We start from the raw sequence: 7,107 nt of genomic DNA, 5'->3' as shown, positions 1-7,107 counted from the left end.
AGCCACTGACAACGGTGAAACCCTTGCATAAGCTTGCCATGGAAAGGAGTAAGAAGGATTGGATGAAGACAATAGGAAAGCAGAGAGACGGAAGGGACAAGCATCTTCATACGCTTATCTGAAATTCCCACCAATGAATTACATAAGTATCTCTATCTTTATCTTTATGTTTTCGTATATCATCATTCATATCCATTTGAGTCTGCCTGACTAAGATTTATAAGGTGACCATAGCTTGCTTCATACCAACAATCTCTGTGGGATCGACCCTTACTCGCGTAAGGTTTATTACTTGGACGACCCAGTACACTTGCTAGTTAGTTGTGCGAAGTTGTGTTTATGCCATGGTTTTGAACACCAAGTTTTTGGATTCATCACCGGGGATTATTTGTGTTGTGAAAAGTATTGATCACAATTTCGCATACCAGTGAGCAATCTGAATTCTCACTGCACCAACCAAACAGCTTCCGAGACCCATTCAATCGAACTGGATACCAATCTTTGCATTTCAGATTGAAGCGTGGAACCTTATTGGATGTTGCATACCAACTCTAAATACGATCCATTTTCCTCTTACTCTTGAAGCCACAGAGAGCTCTAAGCTGGCCATCTGTTTCAAGCAAGCCATATTCAAGTGGAAAAGTAAAGATAAAGGTCAAGGATTTTACCCACTTGAAGTTGGAGTTGGGTGGTAGTGGCCTTGGGATAGGTGTTTCCAGTGGTTCTGCAAGCTCTACTCCCTTGTATTCCTCTGTGAATTCCTCCACTTCTTTGCAAACTTCTTCAATTTCAACCATGTCTTGATCAAAGTCCTCGATTTCTTCCTCATCACTAAAGTCATAAGTTGGGGACTGAGAAAAGTCTACCTCAGCATCGTCTTCATATTCACTTGGGGAAGGTTCTTCTGTCTCAAAGAAGTCACTTGCGGATGCGAGTTCATTACTGGAAGAACTTGACTCGTGATTATCATTATCAAGGAAACTTGCGTCTTGGGTTGTTTCGTCCAGTTCTTCATAAGATACCTGCTTTGGGGGTTGTGCACTGTCCTCCTTAGCATCGACTGTAATTTCCTAGACGGAATTTTCCACAACTCCGGATTCCCATGGAGGTTCAGCATCTCCTAAATCTTCAACCAATTCTGCTTCTTCTTGGATAATTTGGGCTTCCTCCAATTGTTCCAGTACAAAGTCATGCTCCTTACTGTCCACTGGAGTTTCTAATATCTCCTTCATGCTACGTTCTTCATTTGATTGTCCACATGAAGCTTTGGGAGTTCCTTGAGTGTCCGAACATCGGGGAGGTAATCAACTTATCGCTTGGTCCAGTTGGCGAAGGGTTGCATTAAGTTTTTCCACTGTTTCCTTGAAACACTCCCTTGATTCTTGAGGTGATAGATATGGACATGGTACATAGGGAAGTGGTGGTTCTTGGGAGTAATTAGATTGGAATTGGGGTGAATAAGGGTCATACGTCGGTGAATAGTGAAAAGGGGCTTGTGAGTGTGGTGGTTCAAAGCTGTGTTGAGAAGGTGGTTCATAGGCATATGATGGGGCTTGTTGGTAGCCACAGGGGGGTCCACTATATCTATTGTCGTGACATGCATTCTGGAATGGTTGTGGTCCATGGTATCTTGGAGGGTGTTGTTGCCTAAAGGGTTGATTGGATCCTCTTGGCTCCATCCATCCTTGATTGCCTTGACCTTGATGCATGTTCCTGTTATAGCTTCCATTCCTTTCAACAAAATTAGAACCAAACTCAAAGCGAGAGGGGTGAGAACTCATAGTAGCTAATAGAAATAAAAAGGGAAAACAAAAACAAATAAACAAGTAAAAGAAAAATATTTACAATAACCAATAATAAGGCACACGTTTGCAACTCCCCGGCAACGGTGCCATTTTGACGATCGGATTTTCTATCAGTAAAGAAATTTAAATATATAATCGTGTTGTAAGTATAGTTTCTAAACCATCAGAAAATTCTTTCGTACAAAAGTTTTGTTTGTCACTTAAGCAAACCCAATAAAAATAAATAACCGAAGTATTCAAACCTCGGGTCGTCTTCTCAAGGAATCGCATTGAGGTGTTCTTATTATTAGTTATGCAAAGGCATAATTTGGGGTTTTCAAAAGGGTTGAACAAGTAACTTAATTGACAAGGAAAATAAATTAATAATTAATAAAAATCTCTTGGCAAGATATGAGAACTGGAATTCCTATCCTAGTTATGTTTATCAGGTGTGATGAGAATTGGGTTTTAATCCCACTTAGTTATCCCTTATTAAATAAAGGAAAGTCAAGTGGACTAATTAAATTGATCCTCAAGTCCTAATCAACTTTTAGAGCAATCCAAATCAATTAGCAATTGCCAATTTCAACCACTGCTGAGTTTGATAACTCAAGTGTTACCAATTAATTAACCAAAGCCAAAAGGGAAGAAAATCTACTCGAATGAAAATAATTTGGATAAAGCGAAAGCATCAATAACATAAATCAAAGAAAGCAATCATAAGACTGAAATACCTCAAGGTGTATTAATTAAGAAAATCAATCTAAACATAAAGAGTTCATAAACTAAATTGAGAGAATAAATAAAGGGAACATTGAACCTGTGATTGAAGAAGATGAAATCCTAATTCTAATAAAAATCCTAATCCTAAGAGAGGGGAGAGAACCTCTCTCTCTAAAAACTACATCTAAAAACTAAAATTGTGTCTATGAGAAGTTGTATCAAGTCTCTTTGATGAATGGATGGATTCCCCAATTTATAGCCTCTAATCTGTGCTTCTGGACTTGGATCTGGGAAAAAAGAGGTCCAGAAATCGCTGGGGCGACTTCTGTAAATTCCGCAGATCGCGCACGTCACGCGTCCACGTGGGTCACGCGGTCGCGTCATCTGGAGTTTGTTTTTACACGCGGCCGTGTCAGTCACGCGTCCACGTCAGTTGTGTTTCGTGCGAGTCACGCGTTCGCATCATGCACACGTTCGCGTCGTCCACGCGTTCACGTCATCCACGCGTTTGCATCGCTGCCAGTTTCTTCAAAAACTCCATTTTGTGGTTTCCTTCCATTTTTGTATGTTTCCTTTCCATCCTTTAAGCCATTCCTGTCCTATAAAGCCTGAAAGTATTCAACACATAGATCACAACATCGAATGGTAATAAAGGATAATTAAATTTAATATTTCTAAAGCATAGGAAACATGTTTTCACATATGTCATATCATAATGAAGGAATTGTAAAGCCATGCAAATTCATATGAATAAGTGGGTGAAGAATTGATAAAGTCATTCAATTGAGCACAAGATAAATCATAAAATAGTGGTTTATCAAGGTGTTTCCATAGGCTTCACCCATGTAAGTTATCTCTGCCATTGCAGGGTTCTCATGATCATAAGCTTCTTCTTCAGAAGATGCTTCTTTAGTACTATTGGATGCATCTTGCAATCCTTTCAGACTCTGAAAAATCATATTGACTTACTGAGCCAATATTTTATTCTGAGCCAATATGGCATTCAGAGTTTCAATTTCATGAACTTTCTTCTTCTGAGGCGTCCCATTAATCACAGGATTCCTTTCAGAGGTGTACATGAACTGGTTATTTGCAACCATTTGAATGAGTTCCTTAGCTTCTGCAAGCATTTTCTTCAGGTGAATGGATTGACCTGCAGAATGGTCCAATGACATCTTAGACAATTCAGACAAACCATCATAGAATATATCCAGGATGGTCCATTCTAAGAGCATGTCAGAAGGACACTTTTTGGTCAGTTGCTTGTATCTTTCCCAAGCTTCGTATAGGGATTCACCTTCTTTCTGCCTGAAGCTTTGAACATCCACCCTAAGCTTGCTCAGCTTTTGAGGAGGAAAGAATTTGGCTAAGAAAGTCGTGACCAGCTTATCCCAAGAGTTCAGGCTATCTCTAGGTTGAGAGTCCAACCATATTCTAGCTCTGTCTCTTACAGCAAAAGGGAAAAGCATAAGCTTGTAGACCTCAGGATCAACTCCATTGGTCTTAACAGTATCACATATTTGCAAGAATTCAGATATGAACTGAAAAGGATCTTCTGATGGAAGTCCGTAGAACTTGCAATTCTGTTGCATCAGAGAAACTAATTGAGGCTTTAGCTCAAAATTGTTTGCTCCAATGGCAGAGATTGAGATGCTTCTTCCATGGAAGTTGGAAGTTGGTGTAGTGTAGTCACCAAGCATCTTCCTTGAATTATTATTGTTGTTGGGTTCGGCCATTACTTCTTTTTCGAGATTCTCTGTGAGGTTTTCTCTGGATTGTTGTGCTTTAGCTTCTCTTAGCTTCTTCTTCAGAGTCCTTTCAGGTTCAAGGTCAGCTTCAATAAGAATGTTCTTATCCTTGCTCCTACTCATATGAAAAAGAAGAGAACAGAAAGGAAGAAGAATCCTTTATGTCACGGTATAGAGATTCCTTTATGTGAGTAGAAGAAGAGAAAAGTAGAAGAAGAATAATGTAGAGAGAAGAGATGACGAATTCGAACACAGAGAGGGAGAGATAGTTCGAATTATAAGAAGAAAAGAAGTGTTAGTAAATAAATAAATATAAAGAGAAGAGGGGGAGAGAATTCATATTTTAATTTTAAGAAAAGAAAATTATTTTTGTTTTTATTTTAATTTTAAGTTAGAATTCGAAAATTAAGAAAAGGAATAAAATTAAAATTTAAAACAATTAGTTAAATAAAAAGATTTTTGAAAAAGAGGAAGGTGATTTTCAAAAATTAGAGAGAGAAAAGTAGTTAGGTGGTTTTGAAAAAAATGAGAAATAGTAAAACAAACAAAAAGTCAATTAGTTAATCGAAAAAGATTTGAAAATCAATTTTGAAAAGATAAGAAGTTAGAAAAGATTTTTGAAATCAAAATTTAAAAAAATATGATTGAAAAAGATTTGATTGAAAAGATATGATTGAAATTTATGTTTAAAAAGATTTTAAAAGGAAATTAAAAAGATTTGATTTTTGAAATTAAAGTTGATTACTAGACTAACAAGAAACTAAAAGATATGATTTTAAGATTTAAAGATGGAACCTTTCTTAATAGGCAAGTAACAACTTGAAAGTTTTTGAATCAAAACATTAAATGTTAGCAAGATTTTCAAAAATTATGAAATAAAATACGAAAAAGATTTTGAAAATCACTTTTTTTTCTAATTTTCAAAAATATTAAGAAAAAAATTAAAAAGATTTGATTTTTGAAAAAGATTTGAAAAGATAGAATTTTTAAATTGAAATTTTGACTTAGTCAATCCAAAATCTCAAAAATTGTGAGATAAAAAGGGAAAGATATATTTTTTTATTTTTGAAAATTTTTTTTATGAGAGAGAAAAACACCAAATTGAAACAAGACTTAAAAATTTAATATCAAAACAAATAATGCATGCAAGAACACTATGAATATCAAGATGAACACCAAGAACACTTTGAAGATCATGATGAACATCAAGAACTTATTTTTGAAAAGTTTTTGAAAAGAAAGACATGCAAGATACCAAACTTAAAAATTTTTAAACTTTAAACAATAATAATTCAAAACTGCATATGAAAAACAAGAAAAGACACAAAACAAGAAAAATTAAAGATCAAACAAAGACAATCATCAAGAACAACTTGAAGATAATGAAGAACACATGCATGAATTTTCAAAAATTTAAAAGGATGCAATTGACACCAAACTTAAAATTTGACACTAGACTCAAAGAAGAAACACAAAATTTTTGGTTTTTATGATTTTATAAAAAAATTTTTTGGATTTTTCAAAAATTATTTTGGAAAAATGAAAGAAAATTTTTTTTGAAAGATTTTTGAAAAATTTTTGAAAATAAAATAAAGGTTGAAACAAAAAGAAAATTACCTAATCTGAGCAACAAGATGAACCGTCGGTTGTCCAAACTCGAACAATTCCTGGCAACGGCGCCAAAAACTTGGTGCAGGAATTTGTGATCTCTGATAACGGCGCCAAAAACTTGGTACACGCGATTGTAATTTCAACACTTTCCTCACAATTCCGCACAACTAACCAGCAAGTGCACTGGGTCGTCCAAGTAATACCTTACGTGAGTAAGGGTCGATCCCATTGAGATTGTCGGCTTGAAGCAAGCTATGGTCATCTTGTAAATCTCAGTCAGGCGGATTCAAATGGTTATGAAGCTTTGACAATTAATAGATAAATAAATATAAAATAAAGATAAAGATACTTATGTAATTCATTGGTGGAAATTTCAGATAAGCGTATGGAGATGCGTTATTCCTTCTGAAACTTGATGTGCGGAAAACGATCCGACACAAAACTCACCGGCAAGTGCACCGGGTCGCATCAAGTAATAAAACTCACGGGAGTGAGGTCGATCCCACAGGGATTGAAGGATTGAGCAACTTTAGTTTAGTGGTTGAATTAGTCAAGCAAATAAGTGTTGATTGTGTGAATTTGTGTTGACAGAGTTTAAATTGCATAGAATGTAAAGGGGAGTGGGTGATTTGCAGGAAATTAAAGGGAATAAAAAGAAAAAGAGCTGAATCTTAAAGTGCAAGTAATGTAAATTACAGAAACTTAAAGTGTAAGAAATGTAAATGGCTTGAATTATAAAGGGAATCGGGAAGTGGATTAGCAGAAATTAGACAAGGGAAATTAAATTGCAACAAGGGTTCACAGAAGAACCAAAAGGAAACTAGGATCTCAGGACTCCAGAGACTAGATAGCAAAGTCTAGATCTCAATTGCCTTCCCAGATCCAAACTCACAAAGCAATTAACAAGAAATTAAAGAGGAAGCAGTAAAGGAATTGGGATTCAACTCAATTATGCAGCAGAGAAATCAAAGAGATCTTAAATGGAGATTGAGATAGAAATTCCTCAATTCTTCACACTCAAGACTCAAATAAAGCTTTGTAGAAAAGAAAACAATAAAACCCAGAGGAAGAGAATTCAATTCTCCTCCCCAAGACCCAGAAATCTCAAAGTAACTCTTAACCAAAAGCTCTCCAAAACTCCTCCACAAAACTCCAAAGAAAAGCTTCCTAAAAACTTCAAATCCTAAGCTATTTATACACTTTCTCCAAATGATCATTAAGCCTTGATTTGGGCCTTGGCC

Source organism: Arachis duranensis, chromosome 6, assembly GCF_000817695.3.
Source record: "Arachis duranensis cultivar V14167 chromosome 6, aradu.V14167.gnm2.J7QH, whole genome shotgun sequence".
In the NCBI taxonomy this organism is placed as follows: domain Eukaryota; kingdom Viridiplantae; phylum Streptophyta; class Magnoliopsida; order Fabales; family Fabaceae; genus Arachis; species Arachis duranensis.
The sequence above is the reverse complement of the archived record's forward strand: the minus strand, read 5'-3'. Positions refer to the sequence as shown.